We start from the raw sequence: 17,065 nt of genomic DNA on the forward strand, positions 1-17,065 counted from the left end.
TGCAGCCCTAACTCTTCCAGTCTACATTATACACCCCCGCTACCACCAAACCCCCCCACCTGTGCGTTGGTTGAGGTGGACGGGGTTTGGTGGTAGCGGGGGTGTATAATGTAGACCGGAAGAGTTAGGGCTGCATGGGATTCTGGGTATTTGTTTTGTTGTGTTTATGTTGTGTTACAGTGCGGATGTTCTCCAGAAATGTGTTTGTCATTCTTGTTTGGTGTGGGTTCAGTGTGGCGCATATTTGTAACGTAACAGTGTTAAAGTTGTTTTATACGTCCACCGGCAGTGTAAGCTGTGTGGCTGTTGACCAAGTATGCCTTGCTGTTGCTTACGTGTGCAAGCAGAAGCTACATTTAACATGTGGCTGAGCAGGTACGCTGTTTGAGCAGGCTATAGAGGGCGGAAGAAGAAGTGCCATCACGCCCTGTAAGTCGGGAGTCTCCCGGAAAAATTGGGAGGGTTGGCAAGTATGACGCTGTCCAGCGCCATTCATTTAAAACCTGCGGGCCGCACTACCATTACATTTTCATGTTAAGGTGCGGGCCGAGGCGCGTGTCTGAGACCCCTGGTTAAAACATAGCACAAAGCAAAAAAAGCTTTATGCAGTGTTATTTAATTTTAAATTTTCAAAAGAGTTTTGTGGCTCCCATTGTTTTCTTTCATTTGTGAAACTTGTCAAAATGGCTCTTTGAGTGGTAAAGGTTGCCGACCCCTGCCCTAACCGCTCCACAGAGGACGCCATCTCCTCTGCACTCCACCTGAGCTTAGCACATCTGGAAGGAAAGGACACACACGTGCGGATGTGTGTCCGCACACTTCAACTCGGCATTCAACACCATCATCCCGCAGCACTTGGTGAGCAAACTGGCCACCCTTGGATTCAGTACCCCCCTATGCAACTGGCTGCTTGACTTCCTCACAGACAGACCCCAGTCTGTGAGAGTGGGCAACAACACCTCCAGTGCCATCTCCCTGAGCACCGGCTCCCCCCAGGGCTGCATCCTGAGTCCGCTGCTGTTCACGTTGATGACCCATGACTGCTGCGCCAGGTCCACTACTAACCACATTGTGAAGTATGCGGACGACACAACAGTAGTGGGCCTCATCCGTGACAACAATGACATGGACTACAGGGAGGAGGTGAAACATCTGGTTGACTGGTGCAGAACCAACAACCTGATCCTGAACGTCGACAAGACCAAGGAGATCATTGTCGACTTCAGGAAGCACCAGTCCAGCCACGCTCCACTCTTCATCAACGGCACAGCAGTGAAGATGGTAAGCAGCACCAAGTTCCTGGGGGTGCAGATAACTGACAATATGACCTGGTCCCTACACACCTGAGCTCTTGTAAAACGAGCTCAGCAGCGCATGCACAATTATATCTCTGTCTGGACTGGAGCCTGAAGTGCCTCAGACTGGAAGTCTCTCCAGAGAGTGGTGAGGACGGCGGAAAAGATCATCAGGACTCCTCTTCCTCCTATCCAGGAGATCCCAAAAAGCCGCTGCCTGACCAGGGCTCAGAAAATCTGCAGAGACTCCTCCCACCAACCACCAAGGACTGTTTTCACTGCTGGACTCTAGAAAGAGGTCCGCAGCCTCGGTAGCAGAACCTCCAGCTTCTTCCCTCAGGTCGTAAGACTCTTGAACGCATCATAATAATCCCCTCAACTCCCCCCAAAAATGGATGAACTCGCTGGAATATAAAGACAATATAACATACATCCATAAACGTAGATGCATATGCAAAAGTGCAATATATTTATCTTTACAGTAATCTATTTATTTATATCTGCACCTTATTGCTTTTTTATCCTGCACTGCCAACCAGCTAATGCAACAACATTTTGTTCTCATCTGTACTGTAAAGTTCAAATTTGAACAACAATAAAAACTAAGTCTAAGTCTAAGACCCACAAACACTGGCTGAGTAACAACAATATGAACATTGCATGGAAATTTCTCTGCCAGTTTCTGCATCCCACAGGGATTCTTCTTTTGTGTTTCTGCACCTGCGGTTCCCACACAAGGTTGCAACATTGTTTTTCAACACTGTCTGCGCTCATTCTGTCGCACATTTCACCCTCTGATGTTCTGTGTACCTACACTCTGTCCTCCCCGTCTAGGCCTGCTGTGTGTGTGTGTGTAAATGTGCGTGTGTGTGTAAGTGTGTGTGTGCGTGTGGTACACAGAACATCAATTTCCACATTTCTATTAGCCCTGGGTCCAGTGGACCCCGGACATCTTATATGTAATAGAAATGTGTAGGGGGGTGTATGGTGTGTGTTCATTAAATATGTATTCTGATATATGTTCTTCACAGAAAATGAGCCAAAGCCAGTGAGTCTGTTTGAAAAATGAATTAATTGTATCATTTTTCTTTTAATAAAAATCGAAAACAGGTCCCACACACCTGAACACCACACAAGGGTTAAATAAATAAATGGGTTATACTTGTATAGCGCTTTTCTACCTTCAAGGTACTCAAAGCGCTTTGACAGTATTTCCACATTCACACACTGATGGCGGGAGCTGCCATGCAAGGCGCTAACCAGCAGCCATCAGGAGCAAGGGTGAAGTGTCTTGCCCAAGGACACAACGGACGTGACTAGGATGGTAGAAGGTGGGGATTGAACCCCAGTAACCAGCAACCGTCCGATTGCTGGCACGGCCACTCTACCAACTTCGCCACGCCGTTAAGAGTTGGACAATATCAGAATATTGGATATCGGCAAAAAAGCCATTATCGGACATCACTACTTATTTTATATGTCTTTCTGCCACACGTGGAAGGCCGGTTCGTGAAAATAATGCCTACATTAAACCGGTCCCTGGTGCAAAAAAGGTTGGGGACCCCCTGCCTAACGCGACATTTTAACATCCTCCAGGCGAAGAAAAAACACAAAAGTGGGGCAAGATTCAACAGCCCCATTTCCCTTCAGAATGTTCCAGAACAACAACATTTCTTCTGGCACTCTCGCCATGTGACTTCCCAGCAGCAGCCATGCTCCAACACGGCCTGACGCTACCTCCAACAAAAACAAGTTGCGACACCGTAGGCATACCATGACAGGTTAACATTTAAGTCAACTATATTTGCATTATTACCATTAAGCAATATTTGTATTTAAATTTTTTTGGGGGGTGGGTGGCAGCGATTGTCACAAAGTCTAGCTTGCGTTAGCTTAACATGACCTTGCGTGGACAATTCAGGCAGGTTAGCATGTAGCTTTCAGTGGTTATGTCCAGGGCGTTGACGCTCGATTACATCCGCGGGAGCATCCATAAAGTGGACTGTTTACATCAAAGTGGCATAAACTCACTTTGAAGCTTATTATTGCTGTTTGTATAATTTAGTAAGCACAATTGCAACAATACAGTACGTGCACCCATTTTTCTACGAATGTGTGCGTAGCACAAAAAGTAAGCGTTTATATTTGTTGGAGAAAAACGCAGACTAAAAGTGGTTGCACGTTAACGCCGATCAAAAGGAGACAACAAAGAAGCCGCCACGGAATTTCCCAAGCTGGTCTTATTTTGTTTAGTTTTTTTTAAACCATATTTCATCTGGTAAATAATACGTCGTCACACATAATTATAAATAATAGCTTAAAAGCGGAGATTAAAATAACCGAGGGGCTTTTTTCTTTGGCTGGAGGAGAGCCAGCTTGCTAGGCCGCCCGTGATGCTAGCGGCAGGCAGCTAGCTTAGCAATGCTAACACGGGTGATTTATGCTGGCCCCCGCAAACTCGGTCTTTTCTCAAAACTCGCGGGTACACGACCGACCTGTCCGTAATGTACGCACATGTGTCGGAATGACAACGCTTCGGCGTCGATATTAACACCAAAAAAACTCACCCCAACAGCTTTCAGCACTGTCACCAGCGCCGCTAGAAGCAGCACGGCACATTACGTAGTGACGCGGAGGGCTCCTATCGCGAGATTTGCCAAAGGGAGCAGGAGCCAAAGAGTCTGTAAAAAGGAAAGATAGTAACCACCCCATCTCGCTTTACGAAACATGTTGGTGTTGTCAAAAGTAGAAAGATAATATATATTACATTACAATTCATTACATTCTAAATATATTACATATCTAATTCTTCCTCAAGTTAAAGAAAAACAATTTAGAGTTACGAATTGAATATACCCGATTAATGATTACACTGCAGTGCTATATGCTATATTCAGGTATTTTTGGAATGTGATACTGTACATTTATTTTGTGAGGGGAAGTTGACTGAAAGACAAAAGAATAGAGAGGTCCCTATTTACAATAGAGGAGATTAAATTGTTCATATTTATGAAAGATAACAATCTAGAAATGATTATTAATATAATATTATGTTTATAGTACATTTTTCATTCATAAAAGTCGATTTGTTAAGGTGAAACCCAAATTCTACCATTGGATTAATGATTTTGATTTCAAATCTTGGAAAATAGTAGAAAATAGAAAAAGTCTTTAAATTATTGTCTTTATGGGAGGAATTGAAGTGGTTTTGAATAAGCCCGTCTTTTATTTATTTATCTTTTTTTATTTATTAGTATGATCACTTGACTTTTTTAATATTTGTATTTGTATAAGGATGTTAAATGCTCAACATGGTTTATATTTGAAAATATTGAAATGGATCGGAAGTGTTTATTTACACTACGCTCGATGCTTGAATTTCCTTGAAATAACGCAATATCTATATTTCGAGGTTATCTCGCTATTTTCAAAAATATTCGTTGGATGAATACATGTTACGCAGCATTATTTAAATACAGGGGTGTCAAACTCGTTTTTCTCAGGGGGCCACCTCACAGTTATGGCTGCTCTCAGAGGGCCGATTGTAGCAATGAGTAATAAATTAGTATAGTTTTTAAAGGATTCTCCTCATGGTAGTATAGCACAATTTCCTGCACAGGATGCGAGCGAACGTAGCACACAAGCACAAAACTTCACAAACGGCTAACAAAGACTTAGAAATTATTCATTGTAATTATTAATATTTCAGTCAGTTTATTTTCAATCTGTGTTCAGTACAACAACAAACATGGGTTTGCACAGTGACATTTTGTTTACAGCGTCAACAAGAAATTTCTTGCATGATCCTTCAAGATACACTGAAACACAATGAAAGTCATGGCATTAGCCTCTATGTTATTAATTCACAACATAGAGGCTAATGCCACAACTTTCGCTCACAATACAATAATTGTTTGTTCCCAAATATTTTGAAGTTGCACAGATTACATTTTGGGAATATATGTGACTAAAATGGTTGGAAATTCAAGCCCTGGAAATATTACTTAATTACTTCAATTAAAGTAATATCTGGATCGGGATAATTTGGCTTATATATAATATCCATCCATCCAGCCATTTTCTACCGCTTGTCCCTTTTTGGGGTCGCGGGGGGTCGCTGGAGCCTATCTCAGCTGCATCGGGCGGAAGGCGGGGTACACCCTGGACAAGTCGCCACCTCATCGCAGGGCCAACACAAATAGACAGACAACATTCACACTCACATTCACACACTTGGGCCAATTTAGTGTTGCCAATCAACTTATCCCCAGGTGCATGTCTTTGGAGGTGGGAGGAAGCTGGAGTACCCGGAGGGAACCCACGCAGTCACGGGGAGAACATGCAAACTCCACACAGAAAGATCCCGAGCCCGGGATTGAACCCAGGACTGCTCAGGACCTTCGTATTGTGAGGCAGACACACTAACCCCTCTGCCACCGTGCTGCCCTATATATTATATATATATATATATATATATATATATATATATATATATATATATATATATATATATATATATATATATATATATATATATATATATATATATATATTATGGCAAGCCGTTAAGGAAATTAAATATATATGGAAGTCTGAATAGAAATGAGAAACGTTTATATATACTGTAAATAAGAAAGACTTAGAGTCCATCTGCTGATCTGAAAAAGAGCCAAAGCTGTCAAAGAGCTGAGGGACGATCTTCAAAGTGCAATGCTGAAACAAATAATGCAAACAATAAAATGTAACTTCCAGGGCTTGAGATTAACGTAGTCCCGTCGTCTCAGGGAGAGTAAAAAAAATGCACGGGACGAAATGAAATGCTTTTAGCCATTTTTTTTCTTTTTCTTTTTATGTATTTATTCATTTTATATTAAATGTCTTGGTTTTTCCTCCCTCTGAAAATCCTATGAAATGTTTAACAAGCCATCCTATAATAATACAACAGCTATTCATGTAACAATACAATAAAACAAATATATTTGATGTTTTTTTCATTATTTTAACAACAGGCTAATGTATATTACTTTATATAGATTCTACAAGAAACACAAAACTTAAAAACTAAATTATTTAAAATTGCAGACACAAGGTTTCTTGCAGCTTCACTCATTGTAAAGGAAGACGAAAGTCCACGCAGGAGAAAAATGACTACAAAGATGGTGTCTGGGTTTTTCTTATATGTTTCCACATATTGAGTCTTTCATACATATACACACACACACACACATATATATATATATATATATATATATATATATATATATATATATATATATATATATATATATATATATATATATATATATATATATATATATATACACACAGTTGTGCTCATAAGTTTACATACCCTGGGAGAATTTATGATTTCTTGGCCATTCTTCAGAGAATATGAATGATAACACAAAAACCTTTCTTCAACTCATGCTTAATGGTTGTGTGAAGCTATTTATTGGCAAACAACTGTGTTTACTCTTTTTAAATCAAAATGACAAAAGAAAGTACCCAAATGACCAGGCCTGATCAAAAGTTTACATACCCCAGTGACTTTGATCTGATAACATGCACAAAAGTTGACACAAACAGGTTTGAATGGCTAATCAAGGTTCCAATCCTCACCTGTGACCTGTTTGTTTGTAATTAATGTGTGTGTATAAAAGGTCAGTGAGTTTCTGGGCTTCTGACAGACCATTGCATCTTTCATCCAGTGCTGCACAGATGTTTCTGGATTCTGAGTCATGGGGAAGGCAAAATAATTGTCAAAGGATCTGCGAGAAAAGGTAATTGAACTGCATAAAACAGGAAAGGGGTATAAAAAGATATCCAAGGAATTGAGAATGCCAATCAGCAGTGTTCAAATGTTGATTAAGAAGTGGAAAATGAGGGATTCAGGTAGACCAGCAAAGATTTCAGCCACAACTGCCAGGAAAATTGTTCGAGATGCAAAAAAAAGCCACAAATAACTTCAGGTGAAATACAGGACTCTGAAAAATTGTGGTGTGGCTGTTTCAAGATGCACAATTAGGAGGCACTTGAAGAAAAATGTGCTGCATGGTCGAGTCGCCAGAAGAAAGCCATTTCTGCGCAAATGTCACAAAGTATCCCGCTTATATTACGCCAAACAGCACAGAGACAAGCCTCAAAACTTCTGGAACAAAGTAATTTGGAGTGATGAGACCAAAATGGAACTTTTTGGCCACTCGACCATGCAGCCCATTTTTCTTCAAGTGCCTCCTTACTGTGCATCTTGAAACAGCCACACCACAATTTTTCAGAGAGTCCTGTATTTCAGCTGAAGTTATTTGTGGATTTTTCTTTGCATCTCGAACAATTTTCCTGGCTGTTGTGGCTGAAATCTTTGCTGGTCTTCTTAATCAGCGTTTGAACACTGCTGATTGGCATTCTCAATTCCTTGGATATCTTTTTATACTCCTTTCCTATTTTATGCAGTTCAATTACCTTTTCCCGCAGATCCTTTGACAATTTTTTTGCGCCTTCCCCATGACTCAGAATCCAGAAACATCTGTGCAGCATTAGATGAAAGATGCAATGGTCTGTCAGAAGCCCAGAAACTCACTGACCTTTTATACACACACATTAATTACAAACAGGTCACAGGTGAGGATTGGAACCTTGATTAGCCATTCAAACCTGTTTGTGTCAACTTTTGTGCATGTTATCAGATCAAAGTCACTGGGGTATGTAAACTTTTGATCAGGGTCTTTTGGGTACTTTCTTTTGTCATTTTGATTTAAAAAGAGTAAACACAGTTGTTTGACAATAAATAGCCTCTCACAATCATTAAGCATGAGTGGAAGAAAGGTTTTTATGTTATTATTCATATTCTCTGAAGAATGGCCAAGAAATCATATTCTCCCAGGGTATGTAAACTTATGAGCACAACTGTATATATATACTCTATATATATATATATATATATATATATATATATATATATATATATATATATATATATATATATATATATATATATATATATATATATACAGTGTATATGAAAGACTAGTGATGGGTTGATGAGGCGTCATGAAGCGTTTTGACACATTGCAAAACTGTATTGATACTGTGTCACTAAATACTGACATCTGCTGGGCATTAAAAATCCCTACAGGCAACCTATGGACCGACTCAACTGACACTGATTTTATGACCTAGTATATACAATAATATAAACCAAGTCATTGTATTTCATTTAGGATTATTTCATATCTTCATTTAAATAAAAATGTATTTTTATAATTTTTAGATACAGTCAATAAATAATGTGAACATGTATCATAACATGGAAAACTAAGAGAACGTGTTGTGAATGAGGATGCTTGTGGACTGGGAATTTTTTATTTTATTTTTTTTTACACGTTTTTATTTTTTTTAAAAAACAGTTTTTCCAACGTATTAGATTTTAGATGATTTCTCTTAGTTATTATTTCTCCGGCTGTAGAAAAGACCCGCTCACAGGCAATGTTCCCTCTAATTGTTCATGTGTCTGAGCAAACACAAAAACTCCCTGAGCATTCAGTGGAGCACATGTGAGCAACATCACACGTGGCAATACCAGCAGCACACCTGTCTCAAACCAATCTTTTATAATAACACTCAAATGAGAGGAGTCATTTTCATGAGATTATTTTGGAATATTAGTGATTTGGCCCACTTGTAATGAAAATAAAATAAATCTTGTTTTTCATAAGCTATGGATTAGTATTGTACAATATGTCTGGGTGGTGGTCCTGCTTTGGAAATCATTTGTACCCCTTTCAGAGATCACATTTAGTTCCCCTTAAACATCCTCATGTTGCACAATGAAATGTAAGCATAGGATGAAGTGTGCATTCCTGTAACTTTCTCTAGTAACAGCATTCCATGATTAATATAAATACATTAACATTAATAATAAATTACAGTAGAATAAGCACACGTATGACTGAGGAGTCATAGTGTAACTTTGTGTGGTGTTTGAGTTGTCCGACTTTGTGTGGCCATAAACGCACTAGTGGTTTAATGGTATGCGTGTTGGTGACAGATGACAAGTTGGTTTTGGCCTGGTTTGTACGGCAGAAAATGACTAGTTTTTCGAGATAGAAGTTTTTTACTCATGTTTTTGGTGTGGTTATGGCCGAATATAAACAGTTTTGCTCAATAAAGTGATCGATATAATTCCTGTCCTTGAAGCATCTCGATAGACGTTACAATAATTAAACGGTGTTGACGAACACCATTAGGGCCGCTTGTTGTCACTGTCACTCAAAGTTGCATTGCAAAATTACACAGAATAAATGTGTTTATTTTGTTTAGAATTCAGATGGGTTTGATTTGGTGCGCGGCATATATTTGCTGTGCGCAGAGGACGCTTGAGCAGTGCGCAATTGCGCAGGCGCGCCCCTTAGAGGGAACGTTGCTCACAGGGCACAGAGGAGGCGGGAGTGCGACACAGTTCGCGTATCGGTCACGTGACCAAAACAGCTCATTATCGGTCACGTGACTTTCTAAAAGCGGTACACGCACCGACACAGGGTTTCGCTCTATGAGCTCGACGCATGCGCCGATGCATCGGTGTTGCCGGACCCATCACTATGAAAGACTTAAAGGTATACTAGAGGATGTTGTGGATCATGTTGACTATTGGTGATGATAGTCATACGTCAATGAGCTCAGCTCCTGTTCTCCTCCATGTGTAAAGTGAGAAACACAGCTGATGCTCCAGAAGGAAGTAACCCCAAAGATAGCGAATGGTAAAAAAGAGTGCACATTTAACTTTATAAATAACCAGGACCTTCATGATGCATTTCAGGCTAACTAGCTAACTAAGTAGCAGCATTGTTTTAGAGCGGGAATGTAACTTTTTGTCAAACACAGACCTGGTGTAAAGTGGAGCTAATACATTTTACTACAAGCAGTGATGAATACTTACTTTCTTGAAAAAGTTTCTTATGTCCATTTTGCAATCGTTCACGTTCTTGTTCTGCAGTGCTGTGTGCTAATGTGTTTCGTACACATGCAGGACCGCAAGCAAGGTCGCAGAGAAAATGCGGACTGGATTTTGAGTGATGTGGGCATTTTCTGTATGAACAAGTCCAAGGACCTCAAGCGAGGTCGCAAAGAAAATGCGGACTGGATTTTGAGTGATGTGGGCATTTTCTATATGAACAAGTGGAATGGATTGGATACCGACGCATTAAAGGGGCTCTCTACCTTACGCTATGAAGTGAGGGGAAACTGAGTGAATAATGACAGGTTATATGATTATTTATTCAAACTCATATTCGGGCCACTTTATAATGAATATGTCGGCATGTATTTGTAAAAAAAAAAAAAAATTAAAAAAATAAATAAATAAAAATCCCCAAATTATTTAGGGGGGCTTAAGAATATTTTAGGGGGGCTTGAGCCCCCCTAAAATAGGCCTAACAACGCCAATGCTAAAATATACGGTAGTCTTCACTGCTGCCAGTGTTTTAAAAAAAAAATCAACAATTGTTGTGTGTAAAGTGTGTTACCGTAAATAAAAAAACGATTGGCTACGGTGAGGGCAAAACACTCATCACACGTCACACGCACATCTTAAGACACGCCCACAGTGGCGCTGACAACATAAGAGTGTACACTTGATTTGTAACATGATCCAAGATGGCTAATGCAATTTGAGTTACTTCAATGCATTACATTGTTTCAAACATAAAAGGTTGAGCCATTAACATCTTTATTTAAACAACTAGTGCCAATAAAATGAAGTGAGACACAATGCAATAGGATATAAAAATAATGTTAAATAAGTCAAGTACAAACCCCAAAACCAGTAAAGTTGGCACATTGTGTAAATCGTAAATTAAAACAGAATACATTTTTTTGCTAATCCTTTGCAACCTATATTCAATTGAATTGACTGCAAAGACAAGACACTTGTAACGTTTGAACTGGAAAACTTTATTTTTTGTAATTATTAGTTCATTTGGAATTTGATGCCTGCAACATGTTTCAAAAAAGCTGGCACAAGTGGCAAAAAAGACTGCAAAAGTTGAGGAATGCTCATCAAATACTTATTTGGAACATCCCACAGGTGAACAGGCTAATTGGGAACAGGTGGGTGCCATGATTGGGTATAAAAGCATCTTCCATGAAATGCTCAGTCATTCACAAACAAGGATGGGGCGAGGGTCACCATTTTGTGAACAAATGCGTGAGCAAATTGTCCAACAGTTTAAGAACAACATTTCTCAACCAGCTATTGCAAAGAATTTAGGGATTTCACCATCTACGGTCCGTAATATCAGAATCAGAATCAGAATAGTTTTTATTGCCGTTGTTTGAGAACGGGTTCACAAACTAGGACTTTTTCTTGGTGCAATCGTGCAACATAAAACACATAACACAGAATAGGTAATAAAATTAGCTGTGCCTGAGCTATCAGATCTTGTTATTGTTCATGTGCCTGACGGCCGAGGGGAAAAAAATTGTTCAGGTGGCGGGAGGTGTGCGTCTGGATGGACCGTAGTCTCCTGCCTGAGGGGAGAGGGGAGAATAGTTTGTGTCCAGAGTGAGAATCCTGTGATCCGACCCACACGCCTCCTGGTCCTGGAGGAGAACAGGTCCTGGAGGGATGGGAGCTTGCAGCCAATCACCTTCTCAGCAGCACGTACGATGCGCTGCAGTCGATGCTTATCCTGGACTGTGGCGCCGGGGAACCACACGGTGATGGAGGAGGTGAGGATGGACTCGATTATGGCTGAGTAAAACTGCACCAGCATCTTGGTCGGCACCTTAAGTTTCCTCAGCTGCCGCAGGAAGTACATCCTCTGCTGGGCCTTCTTGATGAGGGAGCTGATGGTAGGCTCCCACTTGAGGTCCTGGGTGATGGTGGTGCCCAAGAAACGGAAGGAGTTGACAATGGAGACGGGGGTGGGAGAGTCAATCAGGGTGAGGGGGGATGGTGGGGCTGTGACTTTCCTGAAGTCCATGATCATCTCCACTGTTTTCTGGGCGTTCAGCTCCAGGTTGTTGAGGCTGCACCAGGACGCCAGCCGGTCCACCTCTCTCCTGTAGGCGGTCTCATCGTCATCCGAGATGAGCCCAATGAGGGTAGTGTCGTCCGCAAACTTTAGCAGCTTTACGGACTGGTGACTGAAGTTGCAGCAGTTTGTGTACAGGGAAAAGAGCCAGGGGGCAAGTGCACAGCCCTGAGGAGTACCAGTGTTCGTGGTTCGACTGTCCGAGACAATCTTTCCCAGCCGCACGTGCTGTCTTCGGTCTGTCAGAAAGTCATTGATCCAACTGCAGAGGGAGTCGGGCACGCTGAGCTGGCAGAGCTTGTCTCGTAGCAGTCCAGGGAGGATGGTGTTGAAGGCAGAGCTGAAGTCCACAAACAGGATCCTGGCGTAGGTACCTGGGGAGTCCAGATGCTCCAGGATGAAGTGGAGGGCCAGGTTCACTGCATCATCCACAGACCTGTTGGCTCTGTAGGCAAACTGCATTGGGTCCAGGAGGGGAGCGGTGATGTCCTTGAAGTGGGGCAGGACCAAGCGCTCAAAGGACTTCATGACCACGGACATCAGCGCCACCGGCCTGTAGGCATTAAGTCCTGTGATCCGTGGTTTCTTAATATCATCAAAAGGTTCAGAGAATCTGGAGAAATCACTGCACATAAGCGATGATATTACGGACCTTGGATCCCTCAGACGGTACTGCATCAAAATGCGACATCAGTGTGTAAAGGATATCACCACATGGACTCAGGAACACTTCAGAAAACCACTGTAAGTAAATACAGTTTGTCGCTACATCTGTAAATGCAAGTTAAAACTGTACTATGCAAAGCAAAATCCAATTATCAACAACACCCAGACACGCCGCCGGCTTCGCTGGGCCTAGCTCCTCTAAGATGGACTGATGCAAAGTGGAAAAGTGTTCTGTGGTCTGACGAGTCCACATTTTAAATTGTTTTTGGAAACTGTGGACGTTATGTCCTCCGGAACAAAGAGGAAAATAACCATCCGGATTGTTCTAGGCGCAAAGCTCAAAAGCCAGCATCTGTGATGGTATAGGTGTGTATTAGTGCCTAAGGCATGGGTAACTTACACATCTGTGAAGGCACCATTAATGCTGAACGGTACATACAGCTTTTGGAGCAACATATGTTGCCATCCAAGCAACGTTATCATGGACGCCCCTGCTTATTTCAGCAAGACAATGCCAAGCCACGTGTTACAACAGCGTGGCTTCGTAGTAAAAGAGTGCGGGTACTAAACTGGCCTGCCTGTAGTCCAGACCTGTCTCCCATTGAAAATGTGTGGCGCATTATGAAGCGTTAACTACGACAACAGAGACCCCGGATTGTTGAACAACTTAAGCTGTACATCAAGCAAGAATGGGAAAGAATTCCACTTCAAAAATTGGTCTCCTTAGTTCCCAAATGTTTACTGAGTGTTGTTAAAGGCCGTATGTAGTTAATTCTTTGAAATCATTGAGCCAATGTAAAAATTTAGATTTTACTTCGAGGAATGGACATTTATGTGAAGAAAATATAGCGTGCAACATAATAATTTAGACAAGCATTTCTAGGTTCCCATCTTTTCTAAATACACCAAATGTAATCCCATATCTGAAATCTGGTCTCCTCCCAAAACAAAGGTACAGTATCACATTCCATAAATACATCTTCTATAGCACTGCAGATAAAACAATTGTCAAGCTCAATATTTCATTTTTGTTGAAAAAAACATGGTTGTTATTATTTCGGTTGTTGAATGTATTGTGGGCCATCTTTGTTTCAGTCAGACATTTTTCGGCCCAAATTAGTGCTCTTACTTTAACCAACTCCACCGAGGGACTTTGGCCAAACGAGTCGCGGTTCAAATGACACATACTACACATATAGGCAGTGATAAATTGCGAACAATTTTTGCTTATGCTATAAGATGCGGGCGTGGCATTGGCGCCAAACTTTGCTCCGATGGTTGTTAGCCATTTTTCGGTGAAAAAAAGGGCTCCTACTTTAACAAACTCCTTCTCGGAACATCGGCCAAATCCGTCGCAGTTAAAATTACAGACACGACACCTATAGGCGTTGATAAATTGCGAAAAGTTTTTGCTTACGCCATGATATGTGGGCATGGCTTTGCAGCAAACTTTGATGTGATGCTTCGCCACAAAACAGAAAACTTAAACAACACAGCTCCTAAATTTCAGATCTCGATCATAATTGGTTGAAATGATGACGTTGACACCCTCAAGTGCCCGATGGGTCAGTACCTTTTCATACCTATTCATAGTGGGCTGAGAAACTTAGTGAGTCGAAGCCCTTCTGCGGGGTCTTCGTCATCTCAGACGCGACCGGCATGGTGGTGCGGCGATGTCCCTGGGCCAGACAGTCAATGGGGACAAGCGAACCTTCGGGGACCCACATCATACCTTCCAGCTCTTCGGGCGTATAGCGGAGGGTCTCTGCTACCATCACGTACATCACCATCCATGTGCCAGGCACATACCCGCAGTCTGTGTCGCGGGGATCGGGCACCAGGGAGTTTCATGTTTCCTCCTCTTTGTCCTCTTAGGAGTAATATGGCGGCAGCGGATCTGCCCTCAATCTAGCAAAAATCTTCTCCTTTTGTCGGGTGGAGAGAGACACGCCGTCTGGCCGGGACAAATCACAGTTTCTAGGCCGCATGGTCACAGGGAAATCGTGGGGGGTCGAGAAAAGGGGCGGGAATTAATGACACTGTGCCGTCTGGTCCCTAATCAATTGGTCAGAACGTACTGTTACGTGTACAGGAGGAGACGGCACAGACGGGAGGGACATCGTTTAAACTCTATTTATTGATATATATGCACAATATATATATATATATATATATATATATATATATATATATATATATATATATATATATATATATATATATATATATATATGTATATATATATATATAGTATATATATATATATATAAATAAATAATAAATGAAGTGTATGTATTAATCCAAGATGTGTATGGTGTGCGACTATGTGTAGGAATTAAATGAGTGTTAGTGGGAGTGTTGAGCGAGAGGTGCGGAAGTCCAAGGGGGGGGGGGGGGGGGACAAGACGAGCTCGTAGGTCCGTGAGCAGGCAGTCAGGGAAGCAGAGGGAACAAGGGGAGATGAGACACAAAGCTTGTCACGCGAGAACAGAGGTCTGCTGTTGGAACGACAAGGAGGACAAGAGACAATAAACACGACGGGGGGGAAAACACAGAGAGAGCAGGTTTGCATAGAGTATGATATACGGCTTACTGTACAGGACAGGTAGCTACGTTCTGGCGCGGGATAGCAGGTTGTGCAGGCTTATGAAGGCAGGTCCTCTGATCAGTGACAGGTGCGCTGATTGCTGGCGATTGATTGCAGCTGCTTGCTGCAGCCGGACTGACACACGCCTGGCGTGCTCCCGAAGATGCACCCAGCGCAGCGCACACATTCATGTGCACTGGTGTGCGCTCGGGCCGTGACAAGATTGTCACATCAAAACTATGACTGAACACGTGGAGTTATGTACTTAACAAAAAAAAGGTGAAATAACTGAAAACATGTTTTGTATTCTAGTTTCCTCAAAATAGCCACCCTTTGCTCTGATTACTGCTTTGCACACTCTTGGCATTCTCTCGATGAGCTTCAAGCACACCTGTGAAGTGAAAACCATTTCAGGTGACTACCTCTTGAAGCTCTGGAGAGAATGCCAAAAGTGTGCGAAAAAAAAGTAATCAGTATACATATATGTATACATATACATATATGTATACATATATATACATATATATGTATACATATGTATATATGTATACATATATGGTCTTTGCTGGAGCTGCTGTCCCCGCGACCCGATTCCGGATAAGCGGTTGAAGATGGATGGATGGATATGTATATATATATATGTATATATATATATGTATATATATATGTATATATATGTGTGTGTGTGTATATATATATATATATATATATATATATATACATATATATATATATATATATATATATATATATATATATATATATATATATATATATATATATATATATATATATATATATATATATATATATATATATATATATATATATATATATATATATATACATATAGATATATGTGTATACATATGTATATATATGTATATATGTGTGTGTGTGTGTATATATATATATATATATATATATATATATATATATATACATATACATATATATGTATACATATGTATATATATATGTATGTATGTGTGTGTGTGTGTGTGTATATATATATATATATATATATATATATATATATATATATATATATATATATATATATATATATATATATATATATATATATATATATATATATATATATATATATATATATAATTAAATACATTCCTCCATAAAATAGACAAACAAACAAATACATTCCTCCATAAAATAGACAAACAGCTCTGATAATATATATATGAATGTTTTTGGGTTTTTTTTTTTATTAAAATGCTTCCCAAACATCTAATAAAGTCAAATACAAATAAGGCAACAAGAGAAGTATATTTTGTAAAGTAAATGTGTACAGCAGATATAGATCATCTTCATCAACATGATGATTTAAAAAAAAAAATTAAACAATGTTTATTAAAATAAAATAAAATTAAACAATTATTTTTCATCGATTAAGAATCGTTACAAATAAGAATCACAATAAATTCATTAAAAAATGTTTTTGACACTCCTAATACATATATATATATATA

At 40.2% G+C, this 17,065-nt stretch overlaps 1 protein-coding gene across 4 annotated transcripts in view; it reads right to left on the minus strand.

Annotated features, from left to right (window-relative positions):
• The window catches only part of LOC133656071 (cold shock domain-containing protein E1-like), an 88,334-nt gene extending 84,338 nt beyond the window's left edge, over positions 1 to 3,996 (minus strand). For all 4 annotated transcript variants that reach the window (XM_062056897.1, XM_062056888.1, XM_062056905.1 and 1 more), the window contains exon 1: positions 3,863 to 3,996. The gene's annotated coding sequence lies outside the window, so the exon portion shown is untranslated. The remainder of the gene's footprint in view (positions 1 to 3,862) is intronic.
• Positions 3,997 to 17,065: the final 13,069 nt, after the last annotated feature.

The sequence above is a fragment of the Entelurus aequoreus genome, linkage group LG01 (assembly GCF_033978785.1).
Source record: "Entelurus aequoreus isolate RoL-2023_Sb linkage group LG01, RoL_Eaeq_v1.1, whole genome shotgun sequence".
Taxonomy (NCBI): domain Eukaryota; kingdom Metazoa; phylum Chordata; class Actinopteri; order Syngnathiformes; family Syngnathidae; genus Entelurus; species Entelurus aequoreus.